Below are 24,146 nucleotides of genomic sequence, written 5' to 3' on the forward strand. Positions count from 1 at the left end.
GCTATTACTAGCAATGGTAACATGGAATAGACTTAGTTTTTGGGTACTTGCGGCCTGGATTGGCCACTGTTTGAAACAGGATGCTGGGCTTGATGGACCCTTGGTCTGACCCAGTATGGCATGTTCTTATGTTCTTAAAAGCATCAGCAAACTTAGACAAAAATCTTAAACATTAGTGAAGTTTTCAGGAAGGACAGTCCTATTTGGTAACAACTCTGATCACTTTTCATCAGAGAAAAAAAACCCACATTATCTATAATCATTTTGAATGTGCTTCCTTGTACAACCCCAAAAGTGATTTCAAAGTCTTAAAGAACATTAAAGAAGCAAATTTAAACCAGCAATCAGGGATGTGTTTATTTACATTTGATTTTCTCAGATTCTTGTAAGACTCCAGGCAATCAGCGGACTACATATATACAAGTGAGTCAGTACTAGCACTTCATCTCCTGCACCAAAGTGTTTAACACCCAGGAACTCTCAAAATGCATCTCAAAAAAATGGGAATCTTAGAACCAGGACTGACCCATCTGTGCTGTCTGATCTGGAGTAGGTTCTCTCCCTGTCTGTCAAGCCGATACAGTAAAAATCGCGGGCGAGCACCCGCTCTCCTGTGTGCAAGATTCAGTAAATAAAAATATTAAAATTAGGGCCCGCGGTAAAAAGAGGCACTAGGGACACTAGCGCGTCCCTAGCGCCTTTTTTGACAGGAGCGGCGACTGTCAGCGAGTTTGACAGCCGACGTTCAATTTTGCTGGCGTCAGTTCTCAAACCCGCTGACAGCCACGGGTTCGGAAACTGGACGCCGGCAAAATTGAGTGTCCAGTTTTCAACCCGCGAGCCGCAGGCTGATTTTAAATTTTTTTTTTTTAAATTTTTAATTATTTTTAACTTTTGGGACCTCCGACGTAATATCGCCATGATATTAAGTCAGAGGGTGCACAGAAAAGCAGTTTTTACTGCTTTTCTGTGCACTTTCCCAGTGCCGAGAGAAATTAACGCCGACCTTTGGGAAGGCGCTAATTTCTGAAAGTAAAATGTGCGGCTTGGCTGTACATTTTACTTACTGAATCGCGCGGGAATAACTAATAGAGGCATCAACATGCATTTGCATGTTGCGGGTGCTATTAGTTTCGGGGGGGGGGGGGGGGTTGGACGCGCGTTTGACGGGCTATTTTTACCCCTTATACAGTAAGGGGGTAATAGCGTATCGAAAACACGCAGCCAACCCCCCCCCCCCCCCCCGAAACTATTAGCACCCGCAACATGCAAATGCATGTTGATGCCTCTATTAGTTATTCCCGTGCAATTCAGTAAGTAAAATGTGCAGCCAAGCCGCACACTTTAATTTCTGCCGGCACTGGGAAAGTGTACACCCTCTGACTTAATATCATAGCGATATTAAGTCAGAGGCCCCAAAAGTAAAAAAAAAATAAAATAAAATAAATAAAAAGCTGCTCGCGGCCCGGAAGACGGACGCTCAATTTAGCTGGTGTCCATTTTCCGAACCCGTGGCTGGCAGCGGGTTTGAGATCAGACGCCGGTAAAATTGAGCGGCGGCTGTCAAACTCGCTGACAGCCGCCGCTTCTGTCAAAAAGGAGGGGCTAGGGACGCGCTAGTGTCCCTAGCCCCTCCTTTTACTACAGGCCCTCATTTAAATACTTGATCGCGCGCCCAGGAGAGTGGCCTGGGTGCTCGCCTCGGGTTTTACTGTATCGGCCTGAAAGGGGGAGCAAGGAAGGCGGGTGCCTGGGGCTGGGCGGCGCCAACACTGTGTCATCCTGAGCCTTGTGAAAAGAAAAGAAAATGTAGACCTTAACTTGCAACATGGAAGCCTGGCTCTCCTGTGCCAGCCTGACTGCATGGTGTGGGAGGGGGAGCAGGAAGAGGCTGCGTGGGAGACGCGATTGCTTGTTTAACTTTAAACACAGGCACTTGTGCTTCCTCTTCTTTTCTGACCGTGGTAAAGAGATATTAAGAAGGACAGCAAAGGAAAGGTCTTCCAAGGTTTACAAGCTGCAGGGGAGCGAGGAACTTTAGGAGTTCACCCAAGGAAAGAGAAATCTTTCCTGTTCAGTCCTTTACAGTGTGCTCCTGTGAGGTCCTGGACATCTAACCCGCTTACAGAAGCAGAGTATTTGAGCCTGATGTATTTTAATATGTCGGGCCTCGCTGTGGTTGAATTAGTCGGTGCAGAAAAGCAGTTTATGAATGATTACATTAATGTGGTAGGTTGTGATTAATGAGATCATCTAGAAAACATTAATGTTGGTGCCCTTCTAGCTGATACCAGGATAATTTGAAAAGCATCATTGAGGAGTCCCTTAGTCAACCGGCAGGGATGACATCACAGGGGGTCCGCTGACATCACAATACAGCACAAGTGCTGTTTGTGACATCATCCAAACCCAGGCCTGCTCCTTTAAAGGGTGGCTTCAGTGATTTTATTGGGATTTTTGTTGCTTCTATTTTTGTCTCGAGATGTTTTTTGGTGTTTTACTAACATTGTTGTAAACTGCTTTGCGCTCAGGGAAGGAAATGAAATGGGTGTCCAGTGGATTAAGGACAAAAATAGAGCGATGGCGTGGAGCAGCAGCTCTTTGCGTGTCCTCGTCCTGTCCTCCCAGAAAGGGGCCCTTCGATGCCTCCCTCCGATGAGGGTCTCCCACTGTGAAGAAAAGGGCCGTGCTCGGAAGACGCTCTGTATTACGGATTGTGCAGAGGCTGCGGGCGCGCTGCCCCTTTAATTAACATCCCCTTCTTTTGCGGACAGCTGGTGCCAGGGCTTCTCCTTTCAAGCCATTGTATTCGCGTATGGCTTAGTGACCTGCCATTCTTCCCAGCCCCAGTTCTCTGCCTTCCATATGGTGCTGGGGGTTTCTCTGGGCTAGGAGAAGCTCTTCTCCGAGGGGTGGCAAGGCTGCAGCTGCCTGCAGGAGCCGTTTACCACATTTTTTTTTTTTTTGCTTTCTTCTGCTCCTAGAAGCTTATTAAAGCTTAATGTGTTTCAGTCTGGAGTTCAGAGGAACAGGCTGGTGTAAGAGAAGCTTTGAAGGGGTCCTTAAAGCAGCTGAGTATTTTAGTGTCAGGCTGGGGCCTGCTGTTTGCATCGTTCCTAAGCCCTCGGTGACCCTGCTTCAGGAGCTTCTCTTTTTTTTTTTTTTTGTTGCCTGGGTTGTTGTGACCCTAGGTGGCTTTCTTTGCCCTGTACACTCTCTCTCCTTCGGGGCTTTGTTCGTTAAGAAGTTTAGTAAAGATGCTAATGAAACCCTCCACCCCTCTACTCTAAAGCTGCTTGTGGTGTCAGAATGCTTTAGCAGTGTGGGTTGCAGAATAAGCTCTTGATGACATTTGGCTTGTTTGTCCCATTCCCTCTCCATCCAGTTCAGGGTTGTAGTTTGTAGTTGGTAAAAGCAGTATGTGGTACTAAAGAGGGATAGTTTCAGCAGGGTCTCTCTGCCCCTCCCCCCTGAGGGCAGAGCACCCCAAATCAGGGCTGGGAGAGGGTGTGGGTGTGTGCAGGGGGGAAAGGGGGTGCCACATCACCCTTCTGAGTCGGTGTGCGGGCACATGAGCCCTAAAAAGGAAAGAGGGTGTTCTGAAAGCAGCTGTTGCCTGGGCGGGGGGCGTTTTATCTAGTGATTAGGATGGGGGTGCTTTTACCAAAGGATGTAAATAGAAACTTTTGACTCTTGTAGTTTGAGATACTTGGTCATTTACAGGGCTCAGGGATTGTACCGTATGAAAAATCAGAAGTATAATGCGATATCGCAAACCCAGGACTGGAGTTACTTGATCCTTGGGGCGTGGAGCCAGCTGGCAGCCCTGCTCCTTGCTAGCCCTGCTCGGAGGGGAGCCTCTGCCCGGGTCTCTGCAAGCTCCTCTCTTGGTGTGTATCGGGCATTGGACTGCTGCAGTCCTGCTAGGAAGCTGCCGTTGTTTCCAATTAAAAAAAAAAAAAAAAAGTTTTAATTATTTAGAAAGCAATTAAAATAAATGAGCCTAGCCCGATTGGTCATTTCCGTACTGAACGAGTTGGAGGCGCATCCTGTTGTATCCTCTCGTATTTACCCAAGTAACTGCTGGGGCTGCCTGGCGTCGGGAATGGCTGCTAATGCCTCCTTGAGGCCTGGAAAGGCTGCAGAGGGTAAGGGGGACCCTAATAAAAAGAGCCGTAGGGTTCAGACAGATACAAATCAGACACCCACCACAAAAAGAAAGAAAGGGGAGCCGGGTCGGGCCTAGTCCTGTGCAGCACCGTCCAGCGACTGATTTGTTTCTGATTTGGGCTTGTCGGTCCCCCCCCCCCGTTGTGCGGTAGTGATTGCTAGGGACCGGAGTCAGGGCTCAAGAGGGCGCCTTTTGCCGTTGGCCCCCGGCCGAGGACTTTGATGGGGGGCAGAACATGAGGGAGTAAGAGGCGTAACCTCGCAGTTAGAGCAGCGGGCTTTAAACCTGGGAGACTGGAGTTCAAATCCCACCCCTCTGCTCCTTGTGACCTTGAGCAAATCGCTTCACCCTCGGCTGCCTGGGGCCGCGGAAATACCTCCAGTACCTGAACGTAGCCCGTTTTGCAAGCGCCTGAAAGGCAGAATCTGTAAGGGACAAGCTCTAGGCTGAAGAAAGCTCCCCGCGGAGCGAGCAGCACGGGTTAGGGTCGGAGAAGCCCCACTTTCTCCAGTCGATGGCAGCTGGCTCACAGGCGGCGCCGGGCGCTGGTTGGCTTTTTTTTTTGGAGCAAAGCACGATTTTTAAAGCCGATGAGGGCCCTCAGCCGTGGGAAGGCCTGCTCTGGTAGCCCCGGGGATGAAGGAGCCGACCTCCTGGGCTCCCCGCCCCCGCTTCACTGCCCCCAAGCTCTCAGCCGGCGCTAATTACAAGTAATGACCTCATGCATATTTATCACCCACTCTGCATATTTCAATGATTAGCTGGCGGAGGGCTAGCGCTGTGACGTAGTCACGTGTAGAGGGGCAGCCACGCTTTCCAGATAGGGCTTTTTTTTTTCTTTTCAGTTTTGGGAAAGCTTCCCCCGGAAACTGCTTCCAGCTGTCGAAAATCCGACTCCCTTTTTTTTTTTTTTTCGTGATAGTTTTCCTGTAACAAAATCCTTCTATCACCGACAGCATTTACTCCTCCTGCCAGCTCTGGCCGAGCTTCTTCCTGACAGGCTAGCTTTACGGCCCGGGCTGATGAAAAACAGGCCAGGTTACCCGACTTTTTTCTCCTTGCAAAGTCAGCATGCAAGGGTACCTCATTTTTTTGGGGGTTTTTTTTTTTTTAACGTTCAGGCAAAATTCACGCATCAATAGACAAAATACCAAGTCCTGTAGCTCGGGGTTTGTGCTCAAGCTTTTTGCTTAACCCTTGACGGGTGAACGTTGTCCCTAGACCGCAGTCTCCGGGACTATAGGAAACCACAGCGATGCTGCTAAGATAAATAACTAAACCCTGACTCCTCATTCCGCTTCTCCGTTGCTGGCAGCGGGATCCTGGAAGATCGGCAGCACGTGCTGCACTAAAGAACACTTTGCCAGGGTTACCCAGATAGTAGTAAGGGAAAGCTACACGGGTGTCTGCTGGCTTTATAGCTCACTGCGCCGATCACAATGCTTTCACTACTAGCTCTCCTGTCCATTAAAAAGGTTCTGATTCGGCAGGGCACAGCTGGGAAGTGGCTAGGTTAAATGGTTACTGGTAGTCTGGGCCAGACGTAGGGCTGATAAAAGGGGTGAGCACCCCCGGTGCTAGGCCTGGGGATTGGATGAAGGGGGTGCATGATAGGAGCTTTTCTAATTCTGCTATATATATATTTTTTTTTTTTTTGAGATGTGACCAGAGCTGCCCACAATACTCAAGATGAGGTAGCAACTTGGAGCAACACAGAGACATTATGATATTCTCTGTTTTATTCTAGCTTTCTATTTGCTTTCTTGACCTCTGCTACCTGCTGAATTTCAACTTATTATCCATGATGAAGGCTCCCCCTGTGGAACCCTGCATTATATAGCCATGATTTGGATTTCTCTTCCCTATATGCATCACTTTGCACTTAACCATATTAAATGCCATTTCTCATTTGCATGCCCAGGCTCTCAAGGTCTTCTTGCAATTTCTCACTATCCTCTTGTGATTTAACAACTTTGAATAATTCTGTATCATCAGCAAATGTTATCACCTCATTCATTGTTCTCATATTTAGGTCATTTATAAATATGTTAAAAAGCAGTGGTTCCAGAACAATCCCTGGGGCACTCCAGTATTCACTTTTCTCCATTGAGAAAATCGACCATTTAGCCCTACTCTCTCTGCTTTCCACCTTGTAACCGTTCCCAGTTCACAATAGAACACTCCCCCTATCCCATGACACTTTCATTTCCTCAAGAGTCTCTCATGAGGTACTTTGTCAAACGGTTTCTGAAAATCCAGTTAATATATATGTGGTATTAACTGGCTTACCTTTATTCACTCTTTCAAAAAATGTAGCAGATTGATGAAGTAAGACTTCTCTTGGCTAAATCCATGTTGACTTTATCGCACTAAACTATGCCTATCTACATGTCCAGTAATTTGTTCTTTATAATAGTTTCCAACTATTTTTCCTGGCACTGACGACAAGCTCACCGGTTTGTAGTTTCCTGGATCGCACTTGGAACCCTTTTTTAAAAACTGGCATTAGTTGGCCACCCCTACGGTAGCTCATTTTAATGATAATTTACAAATTATTAATAGCAAGTCTGCAATTTCATTTTTCAGTTTTTTTTCAGCTCACTGGGATGTATACCATCTGGTCCAGGTGATTTTCTACTCTTTAGTTTGTTAATTTTCTTTGTTACATTAGAAAAGGTAGTGTCCCGAAAGTTGACATTGTATCTAGAATAGATTGGGATTAGACCCTAATCAGGCAGGTTTTAGATTGTCACAGTACAGAGACTGTCTTGGTTTATTTAATTTTACTTTTTTAAAATATTTTATACCACACAAATTGGCCAAAGCCACCTAGGTGGTTTCCAGTAATTACATACACAGTAAGTATAATGAAGAATAATAAAAATATTAATCAGTATAAAACAACCTTTACACAAACATTACATACAACATATAAACACACACCACCAACTCAACCCTGCCCAGTCAAACATAAATTACACAGTAATACATTTAAAAAGGCAGGTCCCATTGGGTTATCAATATCTGTAAAAAATAAAAAAATCCTTCACTAATTTACTAAACTTTTTTGTAAATTCAGCTCAGCTCTAATAGAAGCCGGCAGCTTATTCCAAAGCTGTGTGCCATTTCGGTAAAAGATCTTTTTGCAATTCGCTGACTTTTAATCACATTCACAGATTCTAATTGATAACCCTGGGAGGACTGTAATTCTCGCCCTGCATGTAGCATTTTAATCTTTTACGCAGGTTTTCTGGTCCCATACCCTGCATACATTTAAATAGTTACCAATTCTTTAAATTGTACTCGTACAGCTACCGATGGCCAATGTAATTCAATCAACAGAGGCTTAGCGCTCTCATAACGCCTCTTTCCCATAAAGAAATCTTGCTGCACTATTCTGTAGCTCCTGTAACTTTCGTACTGTCACTTTAGGGGCTCCCAGTAATAGCATGTTACAATAATCCAACGAGCTCTTAAACATGAAAAGGTGCTACCATGCGCAGTGTAGTAAAATCCAAGAGAGGTTTTAATTGGCAAAGGTTTTTAAGTGCAGAAATGCTCGCCTCGGTACCTGAGAGCCATATGTTTGTACTGAAAAAGTTAACCCCTGACTCCTTACTTTCTCGGTAATTGTGGAAACAATCATCCAGTTCTATCGGATATTGTCTATCCCTCTGCCTCTCTGTGATATTTTTTGTTGGGTAAGTAGAGGTCACAGAGTTTTTGTGGATTTGGCTAGATGTTCTCAGTTCAAAGTGAGAGGGTTCGGGATTGGATTTCCCCTTTTTACGTATCAATATGTGTGTTAAATGTTTTGGTTTTTCAGACCCTGTGGTATTCCGCAGGGATCTCTGTTATCCCCTCTCATTTAATATCTATAGATATATATAATTTATTTTTTTTTTTACAGTCATTAGACACTTCTTCAGGCATTTCATATGAGATCATGTATCTATGTGGATGACATACAGATGGTGCCCTTAGGTTCAAATAAATCAGAGGCTCTTTCTGAATTAAAGGCAAGCTTTGCTGAAATTTCCAAGTGTGATTTTGAATATGGAAATGATGGGGACCCAGGATTAGATTTGTCTTTTATGTCAGTTGAACCTGGGATCAGAGACACTTAATCCCTCTGTTCTGGTGAGGGATTTAGGAGTCAGTTTAGATTTGGGATGACTCTTGAAAGGCAAGTGTCGCAAATAATTCATTCTGTATAGTATCAATTTAAAGTTGGTTAAGAGGCTTTGCCCTTTTTTGGTGACTTCAGCATTAAAACCATAATTCAGGCTTTAGTCACTTCTACAAAGGGCTATTGTAATGGCTTGAAGGACTCCTGCACAGGTTTTGCAAGTAGTCCAGCACACGGCTGCTCATTCAGTTATGGGGGTGCCTTCTGCAACTTATGCTTTCCCCGGTTTTGTCTACACTTCGCTGGTTGTTGATTAAAGCACAAATTCATTTTAAGATTTTAGTTTTAACATTTTTTTTTTTTTTTGCTTTGAAAGGTGTGGGGACAAAATATTTGAGAGAAAAATTAGAAATGGTGCTTCCTGAGAAGGCAGTTGAGGTCAGGACAGAGGGCTTTTTTTAAGGATACTGAACATCTGCGTATAAGTGCGAGGGCTTTTTTTTTTCAAAGATGGCTCCTGTTTTGAGGAATTTGCTCCCCGATGATATTAGACTGAAGTTGAATTATTTGTCATTCTACAATAAGGTAAAGACTTGGCTGTTTACACTGAGGTAATGTGTAAATTAGCAGGGGATAGAGTATATCTGAGCCCCTCTAGTATAATCCAGCAGTATTAATGCTTAGTATTGGAAGTTTATCTTTATTTTTTTCATTTTGTTTTTATTATATTTTATCGATATGGATTATACATGCTTATTCTGTACACTATGTTGGGTGTTTTGTTTCAGGGACAAGGTCAATAAGCATTCTAAAATAAATATGTAAAATAAATTTGTTTCAGTGCCTCTGAATCATCACCTTTAAATATCACTTCTAGCATACGTATCTGAAACATAGAAACATAGAAATGACGGCAGAAGAAGACCAAACGGCCCATCCAGTCTGCCCAGCAAGCTTCACATTTTTTTCTCATACTTATCTGTTTCTCTTAGCTCTTTGGTTCTATTTCCCTTCCACCCCCACCATTAATGTAGAGAGCAGTGATGGAGCTGCAACCAAGTGAAATATCAAGCTTGATTAGTTATGGGTAGTAGGGGAAGTAACCGCCGCAATAAGCAAGCTACACCCATGCTTATTTGTTTTACCCAGACTGTGTTATTCAGCCCTTATTGGTTGTTTTTCTTCTCCCCTGCCGTTGAAGCAGGGAGCTATGCTGGATATGCTTGTAGTATCAGTTTTTCTTCTCCCCTGCCGTTGAAGCAGAGAGCTATGCTGGATATGCGTGAAGTATCAGTTTTTCTTCTCCCCTGCCGTTGAAGCAGGATATGCATTGAAAGTGAAGTATCAGGCTTATTTGGTTTGGGGTAGTAACCGCCGTAACAAGCCAGCTACTCCCCGCTTTGTGAGTGCGAATCCTTTTTTCTTCTCCCCTGCTGTTGAAGCAGAGAGCTATGCAGGATATGCGTGAAGTATCAGTTTTTCTTCTCCCCTGCCGTTGAAGCAGAGAGCTATGCTGGATATGCGTGAAGTATCAGTTTTTCTTCTCCCCTGCCGTTGAAGCAGAGAGCTATGCTGGATATGCGTGAAGTATCAGTTTTTCTTCTCCCCTGCCGTTGAAGCAGGGAGCTATGCTGGATATGCGTGAAGTATCAGTTTTTCTTCTCCCCTGCCGTTGAAGCAGGGAGCTATGCTGGATATGCGTGAAGTATCAGTTTTTCTTCTCCCCTGCCGTTGAAGCAGAGAGCTTCAATGGCAGGGGATGAAAGGCTTCTGCCTTTCATCTTTCTCACAAAAGACTGAAGCAAAGAATTCATTCAATCTTTCTGTTCGGGCCTTGTCCTCCCTTAGTGCCTCTTTTTACCCCTTGATCATCTAATAGGCTGAGTCCCTCGCAGGTATTTTGATGTGAATGTACCTGAGAGAGGTTTTATTCTGAGTTTTTACTTCCATTGCAAACTTCTTTTCAAATTTTTATCAGAGTTTTGCATCTGACTTGCCAATGCTTATGTTTCCTCATTTGGATCCCGTTTCCATTTCTTGAAAGATGTTCTTTTAGCTATAATCGCATCCCTCACCTTACCTTTTAACCATGCTGATAGTCGTTTGGCCTTCCTTCCACCTTTTTTTTTTTTTTAATTTTGTATTTTCGGAATTTTCCACAATTACAATACAATATGCAATTAGAACACAGTACATATTCAAACTTTAATGTATTTGTTACAATCTGCAAATCAGGAAATATCTGTACCTAAATATAAGAAAATGGGGGGCAAGGGAAACAAATGAGCGAATTACAAAGAAAATTATTTTATATATTATTAAGGTAATAAGTAGGAAGGAGCACCTAAATCCCTTTTGCCGATTCACCCCTTGGAGTACTATGCGAGTGGCCAGCCAAGAACTCCTTGAGCTGTTCCAGTTCAAAAAATATATAATTATTATTCATGAAATGAACACAACATTTACAAGGATATTTTAGAACGAAACAAGCACCCATCCTTAAAACCCTACTTCTCATCCCGAGAAACTCTTTTCTTCGATCTTGTGTGGTTTTTACAATATCAGGGTATATCCAGATTTGTGCCCCATAAAATTTGGTTAGCCTGTTCCTAAAGAATAATTTCAAAACACTATTGCGGTCAGTGACGAAGGCAAAAGAAACCAACATAGGCTTTCTTTCGGTAATTTCAGATTCAATTGAAAGCTCTAGCAACTCAGATATATTCATTGGATTCTCCTGGACTTCTCCTGTGGAGCTTCTTTGAGGCAAATGATACGTTTTTGTACATACAGGGAGATGAGTCTCAGGTATTTTTAAAACCTGCTTCATGTAGGTTTTGAACAATTCTAACGGTGACACCGATCTTATTACAGGAAAATTAATAATTCTCAGATAAAGTATCCTCATTATGTTCTCCAACTTCTCTATTTTCTTCTCAAGTAGACTTAACAATATGTTTTTGGACATTTTCCAATTGAGCAATCCTTTGCTCATGATGTTCTATCTTAGAAGTAAAGGATACAATCAAAGAGTTATTTATCATAGTCTGTTTTTGTGTTTCCAACGTAGTTGCAGTTAATGCCTTTAATGTAGCTTCTGTTCCCTTCAGAGCAGACCGCACAGTACTCAAAGAAATTTGTTCAGGCTGTCCCAGCCGAATACTCACCGCTCCGAGTTCTGGCTGTTCTCCTCCCGCATCTCCAAGGTTTCCCAACAACTTTATTCCCGCATTTGTTGTTTCTTCGGTTCTCCCTTGTCCCTCCAATTCTTGAGGGTCAGGGGTCCGAACCAGCCAGCTTTCTCTTCGCCGCAGGGTTCACCCCCCTCCTCCTCTCCGCACTCCAACCGGGCCAGTTCTCCTCGAGTCAGATTATTCTGACTGTTGGCCTCCGTTGTTCTCGGCTGGACCGCTGGCTGTGCTGGCTTAATCGGCTCGCCGGGGCTCAGAGTCGCTTCCAGGGTCAGAGGGGACTGTGTCTGCTCTCCAGCAGTCCCCTCAGTGACCAGCCCCTCCGGCGTCTGTGGTGTTCCGTCGGAGAAGAAGCCCTCAATCCGTAGCTGCAAAGGGTCGGTATCTGGTAAACCTGATAAGGCTTCCCTAACATGTCCCTTTCGCTTTGTATGAGGCATCTTTAATTATATTGTAGAGATTATATGTAAAGGACGGCGAGAGCTTCTCTCCTCCGCGTCCTACCTCGCGGCCATCTTGCCCCCCTTCCTTCCTCCTTTTCTAATGTGTGGAATTCATCTGGTCTGGGCTTCCAAGATGGTATTTTTAAACATCGATGCCTGATGTAAACTCTTAACCTTTTGCATTTACTCCTTTTTTATTTTTTCCTAACCATTTTCCTCATTTTATCTAACTTAATCATGATATTTTTTTTTTTTTTTGCCCACAGAGCTGTGATTTCATAATTTGGGTTTGCTTGAGCATTCTTGGAATGTTTTTGGAGAAAAACTGAATTGCCTGCGTAGAGCATCTGGAACGCAAAGCTCTTACCAAAGTACCCGCTTGTCCCCACATTGCTGGAGGCAAAGTTAACAAAATCTAATGTGCCATCTAGAGATATAAAAGACTGCATTTGATTTTCTTTTTTTTTAATAATTTGATTTATATTCTGCCTTTCAGCCACTTCAAGGCAGATTACATTCAGGTACTGCAGGTATTTCTCTGTCCCTAGAGAGTTCACAATCTAAGTTTTGTACCTGAGGTGACTTGCCCAAGGTCACAAGGCTTTCCTGGTTTGTAGCCTGCTGCTCTAACCACTAGGCTGCTCCTCCACTTTTGCTCAAGGTTTGTAAATTAGAGGCTGTGCTGTAAGCAAACATGCTGAATATTGCATTGCACTGCGGAGGCCAGACATATTTGTCGTACCATAAAGGCCCATAAGGAGACCCATCCATTCAAAAGAGATAGTACCAGATTAGCCTGGTGGCTAGGGGCAAATGGGTGCTGCCATGGGGTGGGACCTGGGTTTGATTTCTGGGCCAGGCTTCCCCCATCCCTGGGAATACTGTGGAGGAAGCATTCACAGCTCCTGGGGGAGGGGGGGGGGGGGCTGGGTGCAGAAGAGGAGAGTTAGTCATCTGCAGTGGTGACACCTAGTGGCTGAACCTAGGTTCCACGTTAGCTGGGTTCTGGAGAAAGCTGTGGTTGGTGGGCCCTTGGCCAGTGACTGAAGTGATATAAAATAGGGGGAAATAATCCCCAAGTAGTTGCTAGTAAAGGCTCCTGCTGCCAGAACCCAGTTCTGGTTATGATTAAGCCAGAAGTCCAAAAAAAAAAAAGGAGAAATGACCAGGTCAAAAAAATATCTGAGGGGCATTTTAGCTTGGCTGGCTCAGTTTGAAATGCTCTGTGTGTGACTATAGTGCTACAGTCTAGTGCTGCATGTTCTCAGGAGAAAGTCCCTGTATAATTTTATGGGGAGCCTCATGCCTGACTTGTCTCCCTAACCCAGTGCTGGAGTCTGTTGGGAGGGTTCCACTGGCCCATGTCCATCCCCAAAGTATGGAAAAAATCAACTCTTGTATTTGTCTTTGATCTTGGGACTAGGGATTAGTTTTTCGTTTGCCGTTTTGGTCGTAGACCACCTTGCATGTTGTGGAAATTCCAACGAGTTTGTCTCTCTGGCTTCCTCTCTGTCCTAATTCTAATTTATTAGGGCAGTACTGTGGCAGGCAGAGACGGGAATAAAGTTTAACAAAGCAGTCTTGACTCTCCCCAATCCAACTCGAGGCCCGTAACTTTCTGAAGGAAGCTGGGGGGGGGGGGGGTCCTTCTGTGTTCACGCCTGCTGCCTTTTATTTAATTTTAGAAGACCAGCGAACCCTATCCTTCCCAGTCCCCTGCGCCAGGCTGTAATACTAACCTTAATGCTGTAGAGATGGTGGGAAGAAGGATGGCTTTGACTCTTTTTTTTTTTTTTTTTTTTTTATTGTTAACCTTCTTATATCTTATATTTTCCATTTCTATACCGCTCAAGGTGGTTTACAACATTTTTCAGGCAGGATAAGGATAACATGGTGAATGATCCACCAGGTCATCCCTTCTTGTGGTGGCCGTACAAGAGGGTTGGTAAAAGTGAAAAGTGGCTCTGACCAGGGGGGGTGGGGGTGGTGGAGGCTGCACAGATGCCAGGGGGGCAGGAGGGCAGAGCCCTCCACCACCCCCACCCCTGGTCAGAGCCACTTTTCACTTTTACCAACCCTCTAAGGAAACTGGAGTGGTCGAAGATATGGCAGCTGAGATTCAATGCCAAGAAGTGCAAAGTCATGCATATGGGGAGCGGAAATCCGAATGAACTGTATTCGATGGGGGGGGAAAGGCTGACGTGCACGGAGCAGGAGAGGGACCTTGGGGTGATAGTGTCTAATGATATGAAGTCTGCGAAACAATGCGACAAGGCGATAGCAAAAGCCAGAAGAATGCTGGGCTGCATAGAGAGAGGAATATCGAGTAAGAAAAGGGAAGTGATTATTCCCTTGTACAGGTCCTTGGTGAGGCCTCACCTGGAGTACTGTGTTCAGTTCTGGAGACCGTATCTACAAAAAGACAAAGACAAGATGGAAGCGGTACAGAGAAGGGCGACCAGGAAGGTGGAGGATCTTCATCGCATGACGTACGAGGAGAGATTGAAGAATCTAAATATGTACACCCTGGAGGAAAGGAGGAGCAGAGGTGATATGATACAGACTTTCAGATACTTGAAAGGTTTTAATGATCCAAAGGCAACGACAAACCTTTACCATAAGAAAAAAATCAGCAGAACCAGGGGTCACGATTTGAAGCTCCAGGGAGGAAGATTCAGAACCAATGTCAGGAAGTATTTCTTCACGGAGAGGGTGGTGGATGCCTGGAATGCCCTTCCGGAGGAAGTGGTGAAGACCAGAACTGTGAAGGACTTCAAAGGGGCGTGGGATAAACACTGTGGATCCATAAAGTCAAGAGGCCGCCAATGAAGAGTCGGTGACTCGCCAGAATGATGGCTACTGCCTGGAGACAATACCCTTAGTCAATAAACATACACATGGTTACTGTGACTCCAACATCACTCTAAGATTCAACAGCATGAGGAAATGTGGAAAAAAGGATTTGCACTCACAATGACGGGAGTAGCTGGCTTGTTACGGCGGTTACTACCCCAAACCAAATATCCAGATTACTACCTCCACCTTCCTCTATTCCTGATGCCTTTCAACTAGCTTGATCACTCCATTCTTATACTTCACTTTCAATGCATATCCAGCATAGTTCTCTGCTTCAACAGCAGGGGAAAAGAAAAACTGTTACTTCACACATCCAGCAGAGCTCTCTGCTTAAACGGCAGGGGAGAAGAAAAAAGGGTTCGCACTCACAAAGCGGGGAGTAGCTGGCTTGTTACGGCGGTTACTACCCCAAACCAAATGTACCTGATACTTCACTCTCGACGCATATCCAGCATGGCTCTCTACTTCAACGGCATCGGAGAAAGACTGATACATCACGAATTTCCAGCATAGCTCTCTGCTTCAACGGCAGGGGAAAAGAAAAACTGATACTTCACGCATATCCAGCATAACTTCAACGGCAGGGGAGAAGAAAAAAGGATTCACACTCACAAAGCGGGGAGTAGCTGGCTTGTCACGGCGGTTACTACCCCAAACCAAATGTGCCTGATACTTCACTTTCGATGCATATCCAGCATAGCTCTCTGCTTCAACAGCAGGGGAGAAGATAAACAACCAATAAGGGCTGTATAACATAATCTGGGTAAAAACAAATAAGCATGGGTGTAGCTTGCTTATTGCGGCGGTTACTACTCCTACTACCTCTAACTAATCAAGCTAGATATTTCACTTGGATGCAGCTCCTCCACCGCTCTCTACATTAATGGCGGGGGTGGAAGGGAATTAGAACCAAGAGCTAAGAGAAACAGATAAGTATGGGAGAAGAAATGAGGGAAGCTTGCTGGGCAGACTGGATGGGCCATTTGGTCTTCTTCTGCCGTCATTTCTATGTTTCTATGTTTCTATGTTTCTTGTACGGCCACCACAAGAAGGAGGACCTGGTGGATCATTCACCATGTTATACTGGAGTCACTGAACAAATCCAGCCACTGGTTATCCTTGTAGGCTTCCCATCCTACTGGATCTAACCCTAGCCACGGGTCCCTCGGCCTCCCTAAGTCTTGTGTTCAATGCTTCCAGAGAGGGAATGGGACATCGTTGGCCTTCCCCTGTGCCGTGAGGAGAGAAGAGCCCTGTTGACAGAATGTCCATGTGAGGCCCAATGCCGTTTTTGCTTCTACCGAGGTGGAGGACCTCCTATAAACTGACTCTTCTGTTTAACAGTTACTTTATCCGCGGCGGTGCTGTCTCTCACTAGCTCCCCGGTTACTCATTGACTACAATGGAAAGCAGCTGGGAAAGTGGCCTGGGGGGGGCTGTGGAAAGTGAGAGAACAACATGTCTGGTTTTACCGCAAATGAAAGCAGAAGTAGTTTAGGCAGGAAAAGGAAGGAGAAATGGGAGTAAAGCCAAAACACGGGGAGGAGCGGAGCCGAGAGAGTGCGACCTGTACATTTTTGACCCGACAGCATCGCTCCAGCCCTCGGGCCCGCTGTCCTTTTCTGTGTTTCATCTGATTAGTATTACAGCATTAGCCTTGGTTTTCCGGTTCTTTGATTAGAACAAGTGGCGAGAACAGCAGAGGTGACCCCCCCACCCCATGCATTTCGGTTCTGCTTGGAGTCTGCCGCATGTGCCAGCCCTACCCCACCCTGGCAGAAGGGGGGGGGGGGGGTTCCTCCCTCACCCGCTGGTTTCTTTACCCAATGACGACGGCTCTTCGGTTTCCCTTGGCAGCAGGTGCCTAGGGGCTGGGATGGCCAGGGTCACATCCTGAAAGAGCATGAGTCCTTCCTTCCCTTTTTGGTGCACTGTTGGAAAACCTTAGAAGCAGTCGCCTGTACCAAGCTCACATTTTCCACTCCATGTGCTTTTTTTTTTTTTTTTTTTACTCTCCATGCATCAGCTTACTACATCAATCCGGGCGTTTAGCAATGTGTGCCGAAATACAACTGACAAGTTTCTTAAGGCCCAGATTACTGCATCGGCTTGTTGGGCAGCATTAGTGCTGCCCCCAGCCCCTTCTCGGCTGGAAGTCGAAGCTTTGCTCCCTTCTGCTAGGAAAGGAGCCCAGTGCTTGAGCCCGTCCCAGGGGAAGCGGCATTCGGAAGGCCAAGGCCAGATGTGCTCTGTGCCCAGGGGAGAACCCTTCCCCCCTTTGCTGCATCTGGCCCGGAGGATTTCACGATGTACGGATACACCGAGGTGAGGGCATTTGTCTCGGATCGGTATCTTCTCCCGGTTACCCCCATTGCAGGCATTTAGTTGTGGAGCAGGAGCAGCTCCCAAGCATCTGAAGGGAAGGGGACAAATGGTTTGCAACTGTTCAGACCCAGGCACCGCCCCTCGCCAGTCCTGTCATCTGACCATGCGGCCGCTCTCCAGCTGTCACTTTTCATCTGGGACCAAATGAATTATGTTAACGTTTTGCCCTTGTGGCTTCCGCCCTCTTCCCAGACTTCTCCGTGAACAATTGGAAAAAAAAGCAATTTGGCTGCTCTACAAGGAAACTGGAAACTCTTCAGTACAAATCCTGGCTAACCAGGGTGGTACCTGGGTCGTCGTTGTCTCTTTCCGAACAAAGGGAGATTTTGTTCTTTGCCTCTCACTGCAAAAGATTTGGGACTTGTAGGCTGGCTGATAGCATAGGCAGGGTGAGGTGGCCTGGGGACTAGGTTGCATCCCGACAGAAGTTATTCAGATTAAAAACAACCATTTCCTGCTGGGCGAAGGGACCTGGGTCCAAATGCCGCCTCGGGTTTCTGTTTCCTGGGCGTGCTGCGGAGGCAGCACTCACGGCCCTTCGGCGGGGAGGAAAAAAAGCTTTCGCCATCGCTCAGAATTGACAATCACGTGGCCAGATTCAGGGTCGACTGTGGCTGGGTTCTGGAGGGAGCCTCGGTCTGTGGCTCCCCCCCCCCCCCGGGCCAGCGATTATCACCGCCATGGCTGGGCTGATACGGGAGCAGGGAGCTAATAAAAGAGAGCAACCCCCAATGATTAGGAATGAAGGCTCATGGTGCCTGTAGTGTTATCAATTGACCTGGAAGCGAAAAGGAATAGGGATAGGGGGAACTACTGGGGTGGGGTGGTCCCCACCCTCCTTCCAAAAATATAACAATACAAGACTGATCCAGGGCTGAGATTGGGTTAAAACTGGCCACAGGAGTTCCCGGTCCTGACCCTCTGAGGAGATTGAATGAACCGGGTAAAACCAGCTGAACCTTTTTTTTTTCCTGGCAAATTAAATCGCTCAGGAAACAAAAAATGCAATCCGATGTCCTGTCGTGAAGGACCAAGGCACAGATGCAATGGGATCATTTTCAGTTCAGTGCAGGGGGCAATGCCAGGCCACGCAGCCTCGGAGGAAGCATTTTCATTCCTTCCGGCTTTGGCAGGCATCCACGGATCTGTTTTATATTCCTCAGACGCCGGGTCGCCTGCTTGCATCTGTCTAAGCTGTTCCTGAAAAGAGCGGGATAGGGAAACCCCCAACCCTTTTCTCTCTCTCTCTTTTTTTTTTTTTTGAACATTCATACGACGTTACTCCTTCAGTGGAGGCTCTCGCTGTGTGCTTAACGGGTTTTTTTCCCTTCTCATCTTTTCTCCTTCTTGAATATTAAAATGTTACAGTTGCTGGAGGACAAAGCTCTTGAGACGGCTTTGCATGGTAAATCGTTTTGCTGGGCTGTTACTGCCGGGCCCAAGCAGCTCCAGCTGCCGAGTTTTCAAGGTGCCGGGCTGGAAATGGCAGACTTCCATTTGTTTTGTCATTCTGCATGGGGAAGGCGAGAGAGTGGCAGGCGCTCGACTGCACTTATGGTGACATCTAGTGGCCGCTCACAGAGCAGCACTGGACATGGCTCCTGAGGGGCTTGGGTGGAGGCTGTGTATGGTACATGTTTCAGAAGTGGCTGCTGGATAGGCAGGTTTGTAGTTCCAATTTTTTCTAAAAAAAAATAAAAAAATCCAGGCATAGAAATGGGGTAAGACCAGCACATGGCCCATCCTGTCCAGAGGGCAGGAAGGCAGGTTAGCACTGTTGCATGGAAAGGATCCCAGGCTTGATGGACCTTTTGGTTTGACCCAGTACGGCAAATTTTCCGTAAGATACTTTGGATAAAGAGGACCTGCAAGAAATATACATATGTATATTTACAAAAACTTACAAAAACTTACAAAAACTATCAAAATCTGGGAAAACTGTCTTCAAAATATTGACAACCTCCTCTCCAGCCTAAATCTAATCTTAAATTCCGCTAAAACCGAAGTCCTCATAATTTCCCCTGAAAACAGTAACCTCACCTCAAATCCTCCAACCGGCTTTCAAACTTCACATGTAAGAGACCTAGGAGCCATTATCGACAATCGGCTAAATCTAAAATCTTTTATTAATCAAACCACGAAGGACTGCTTTTATAAATTACACGTCTTAAAAAGAATCAAACCACTTTTCCATTTCCACGATTACAGAACAGTTTTGCAATCAATAATCTTCTCTAAGTTAGATTATTGCAATTCTATTCTATTAGGTCTCCCGTCTTCTCATACTAAACCTCTTCAGATGGTTCAGAACACGGCGGCCAGAATTTTGACAAACACAAGAAGAAGAGACCACATATCTCCGATTCTCAAAGACTTACATTGGCTGCCAGTGCACTATAGAATCTTATATAAATCCATTACTACCATCTACAAAGCATTCCATCAACTCTCTCCGCTTAACCTCCAAATCCCATTTAAAAAACATACCTCCATCAGACCTATCAGAGAGTCCTACAGAGACTCATTACAGGCGCCTCCTGCAAAAACCTTTAACCATAGGACTCTGAGACAGGGCTTTCTCTACAGCAGGACCTACCTTGTGGAATTCTATACCACCAGAACTGAGACAGGAACCTTGCCTCCCCACTTTCAGAAAAAGACTTAAAACCTGGCTATTCTTGAAAGCCTTTCCAGACACCAACTGAACCCACTCTCAACTTAAGCAACTAAGAACTCCCGTCAGAGTAATCAACAACCTTTGACAACTCAATAATGTTCTCTCTTTTTTAATGAGGCAGGTTTATTTACCTTGGTTCTATTTACCTTGGTCATTCTTTTGTTATCTCAGTGTTAATCTCTCTTTTGCCTTCTCTTCATTCCAAGTTGCATTTTATCCCTGTTTTATTGTAACTGCTACCTTATTCTTCTATCACATGTTAATGTTTTTAAGTTATTAAGTATTTATTCTGTTGTCACACCTTGTTATTTGTAAACCGGCATGATGCGACTCCCATCGCGAATGCCGGTATATAAGAAATTTAAATAAATAAATAAATAAAATATGTGCTGGACGTAGTAACCCGTTTTTATTTCCACCAGGAATCTGGGAACAGCCGTGTTGGGTGGTTTTGGACCCAAATATCCCATGCATGTCCCAGAAAATGCCTCTTGCCTCTGGATGTATGGTGAATTTCTTGCACTTGTACTGTAAAGGTTGTGCAAGAGGCTGAAACCAGAATGAAGGCAAAATCTTCAAGAAGATCTCTTCACTGATACCATGGAAGTTAAGACTCCTCCAGCTGGGAAATGGTTAGGCTATGAACTGGGTAGTGCAATGAGCTGCTCCTCAAACCACTATCATGGATGTTACTTCATGCTGAAGTAGCACTATAGTTAAGCCCCTGAAATATGAAAAAACAAAGTACTTACGAAGCTGCTACTGAGCAGCTGGTGGTGTTAAATACATACAGTACTTGGCTTCTGTGCTTTCCTCCCTTACTGCTATGTTTAAATATTAAGCAATTTGCATGTGTGCATGAACATAAGCATTGCCACGCTGGGTCAGACCAAGGTCCATGGAGCTCAGTATCCTGTCTGCGACAGTGGCCAATCCAAGTCACAAGTACCCAGCAGGAACCCAGAATGTAGATCTGATTCCTGTTACTCACTCCCAGGAATAGCGGTGGCTTTCTGGACTCTACCTGGCTAATAATGTATTATGGACTTTCCCCCAGGAACTTGTCCAAACCTCTTTAATCCCCACTGTGCTGGTCGCCTTGATCACGTCCTCTGGCAACAGATTCCTCAGCTTGATAATGCAGGGAGAGAAAAAGTACTTTCCATAATCTGCTTTGAATCTGCTGGTTGTTAGTTTCATGGAGTGTCCCCTCGTTTTAGCATTATTTGATAGGGTAATTAACCGTCCTTTACTGACCTTGTTCGACAAGGATTTCAACACTTTGTCCACAAAGGACTCCGAGGTCCTTTCCCCGGGTGGTGACTCCCGACACAGAACCCAGCTTCGGGTACCAGTAGTTGGGATTATTTTTCCCTACGTGCATTACTTTGCACTTGTCCACATTAAACTGCATCTGCCATGTAGAAGCCCAGGCTCCCAGTCTCACAAGGTCCGTCTGCGGTTCCTCGCAATCTGCTGCCGTTTTAACAGGTTTGAATAATTTTGTGTCATCTGCAGATTTGTGTCATCTGCAGATTTTACTCTTCATTCCCTTTTTCAGATCGATTGAATATGTTAAACAGCACAGGACTCTAATGCCTGTGGACCTCCCACTAACCACCTTTTTCTATTTGGGAAAACTGAACTTTTTAGTTCTACCCTTCGATTCCGGTCCTTTTTTTTTTTTTTTCCAATTTATTTTTTATTGAAATTTCATTAATAATAAATGAAATAATACAGAGCATAAAAAGGAAAGAAGAAACTCTTCAGTATTTCAATAATATAAATCATGAAGTCCACATTAAAAGGGGGAAATAAAAAAAAAAGCATATTTCATATAATTAAATATTGGAGTACCACTACTAATTTTAATTAACTTAATTAACCCTCTAAATAGTTGTCTTATCCCTAATAAATGTTTCAGGGTGTGAAAGGTCAGTGAACACAAATCTTGTGCCTTGCCAAGTAACCAAGCATTACATGGGTAACTAAGAAAAAGAGCTCCCATTTCAATAATTCTGTTTTTTTAACCGCAAAGATTGCTCTCTACGAGCTTGTGTATCTCTAGAAACATCTGGTAAAACATTTATGCGCTGGCCACAAAACAACCTATCTTACTCAGTACAAAATTTCCGAAAGACAAGAGTTTTAAACGGCTCATAGGCAAAAGAAAGTGAGAGTAGCTGAGGTGGGAATATCATCAATAGATGATTCTAGGAAATCCGAAAGGTTAGGGCTGGCAGCCAGCAGGGAGTCCATTACTCCTTCCTCAACCTCCACTGCTCTTTTATCTGATGGGAGGTAATATAAAGTAGATACTGCAGGACATTTATTCTCGGCAATCTCCAGAATCTCAACAAAACGCTTTTTCAACAATTCAAAAGCTGAAAGCAGATTTTTTTCCCCCTAAACTGATTTTTTCCAAATCCTCTTCAGTATGAACTAATATACTCTCTTTAATATGTGTAATATTAGTAGCTTATAACATACTCTGTTGGGATTTCATGTAAGAAATTAACTCAGTCATAGCTTTCAGCTGTACACCGTGCTTTTGTAATTTAGATCCAGTATCTTTGGTTATTTTGCGCAGTTGCAGCCTAGAAGTAGATCAGGACCTATCAACCCGAGCTACCACCCGCCAAATGTCCAGCAGAGAAATGTCCTTAGAATTTGCAGACTCAATAGGCATCTCTGAGAAGGACAAAACAAGGCAAAGGGGCATGCCCAACCGAAGGAGGAGCTTCACAAGCGGAGGAAGTAGTAGATTCAAAGACGAGTCTATATAATAGAAGGAACATTACTCTTTAGCTGAACATTGGGTCCTCTCGGCTCTCCTAAGGGCCACTCGCCACCTGGAGAGCTGATGTATGTAGGGGTGGCGGTAACTACTCCCGGTTGAAGAGGTGGAGGGTTCGTGCCTGGGCTTAGGGAGGCCCCCCAAAAAATCGAGGATGGCCCCCCCCCTCATAATCCGCTATGGCTTCCTCAATTTGCTGCGAAAGATGGCGATCCATCGGGCCTTGGATGGTGGGAGATGCCATATAAATCTTTGCCTTTTGTTTCCTGCCCATGAAGAAAAATGGCAAGAGGAAAAAAAAAATTCTGCGCTAAGGGGCGTGGCCCTTTGGTGCGCCCCAGCAGCTGAGCACCACTGCCGCTCAGATGGAATAGGCTGTAGGTCGGGACCTCCCTCTGATGTTGGCGCCCCAAGATAGATGTAATAGTGGGGGAGGGGAATCTCACCACCGGCTCCCAGCGCTCCTCTGTTTCCGATCTTTTAACCAGTCACCAATCCACACTAGTACACTGCATCCTATCCTATGTAATGTTTTGAGGAGTCTCTCATGGGAGACTTTGTCAAGTCCAAATACACCATACCAACTGGCTCACCTTTTTATCTAAATGTTTATCAACACCTTCAGAAAAATGTAAAAGATTGACAGGGCAAGGCTTCCCTTGACTAAAACCACGGTAACTCTTCTTGTTAAATCACCAACAAGAGGGCTGGATAAAAGGTCACACAGTCCAAAGTTCCAAAAAGTTTAAATCCAAATGCTTTTTTATTTTCACAAATTGGCAACTCCACTGTAAATATTGTTGTACTCCAAAAATGGGTCCCCCGACACGGACCCGTGTTTCGCTGAGGCTGCGTCGGGAGGGACACCCAGGTAATATCAGCAAATCTACAAACAAAATGTCAAAAAGGACTGTGCATAAAATTGGGAACAGTGCCGAACACAAATGTGTACTCACAGCATAAATCCTACCTTCATCAGGTTTCACAAATAATTTGGCAGGGAGCGCGTCTTACTATGTCTATGGGGGATTCTTAAACTCTGTCAAAAAAGGCGCCTAACTATCACGGACCTTCTTGTTAAGCCATGCCTATCTGTATGGCCAGTGATTTTGTTTTTAAGAATGGCTTCTACTCTTTTTCTCAGCACCGACGACAGGCTGTAGTTTACCGGTTGATCCCCTTTTTAGAAACTGGTGTCGCATTGTCCACCTTCTAGTCTGTGGAAATTGTGTGTGTTTGAAATGATAGGTTTCAGGTTACTTGTAGTAACAGGTTTGCAATTTCATGTTTTGTAGCTCTTTTAGAACTCTGGGCTGGATGCCATTCGGTCCCAGTGATTTGTTACTCTTTTTAGTTTTGTCAATCTGATCTCTTACATCCTCCGTTGTCGCAGATATTTGTTTCAGTTGGCTCAGAATCTCCACCATTAGAGAATGATTCAGGTGTGGGTAAGTTCCCAACATCCTCCTGAGTAAGGACTGAGGCAAAGAATTAATT

The 24,146-nt window shown here is 44.9% G+C and overlaps 1 protein-coding gene across 5 annotated transcripts in view; it reads left to right on the top strand.

Annotated features, from left to right (window-relative positions):
* The window catches only part of CUEDC1 (CUE domain containing 1), an 89,676-nt gene that overhangs the window by 21,176 nt on the left and 44,354 nt on the right, over window positions 1–24,146 (top strand). The window contains exon 1 of one of the 5 annotated variants that reach the window (XM_029612013.1): window positions 4,021–4,148. The exons of the other annotated variants lie outside the window; for them this stretch is intronic. The gene's annotated coding sequence lies outside the window, so the exon portion shown is untranslated. Of the gene's footprint in view, window positions 1–4,020; window positions 4,149–24,146 lie in introns of those variants that run through there. 5 annotated transcript variants of the gene reach the window in all.

This window comes from Rhinatrema bivittatum, chromosome 8, assembly GCF_901001135.1.
Source record: "Rhinatrema bivittatum chromosome 8, aRhiBiv1.1, whole genome shotgun sequence".
NCBI lineage: Eukaryota > Metazoa > Chordata > Amphibia > Gymnophiona > Rhinatrematidae > Rhinatrema > Rhinatrema bivittatum.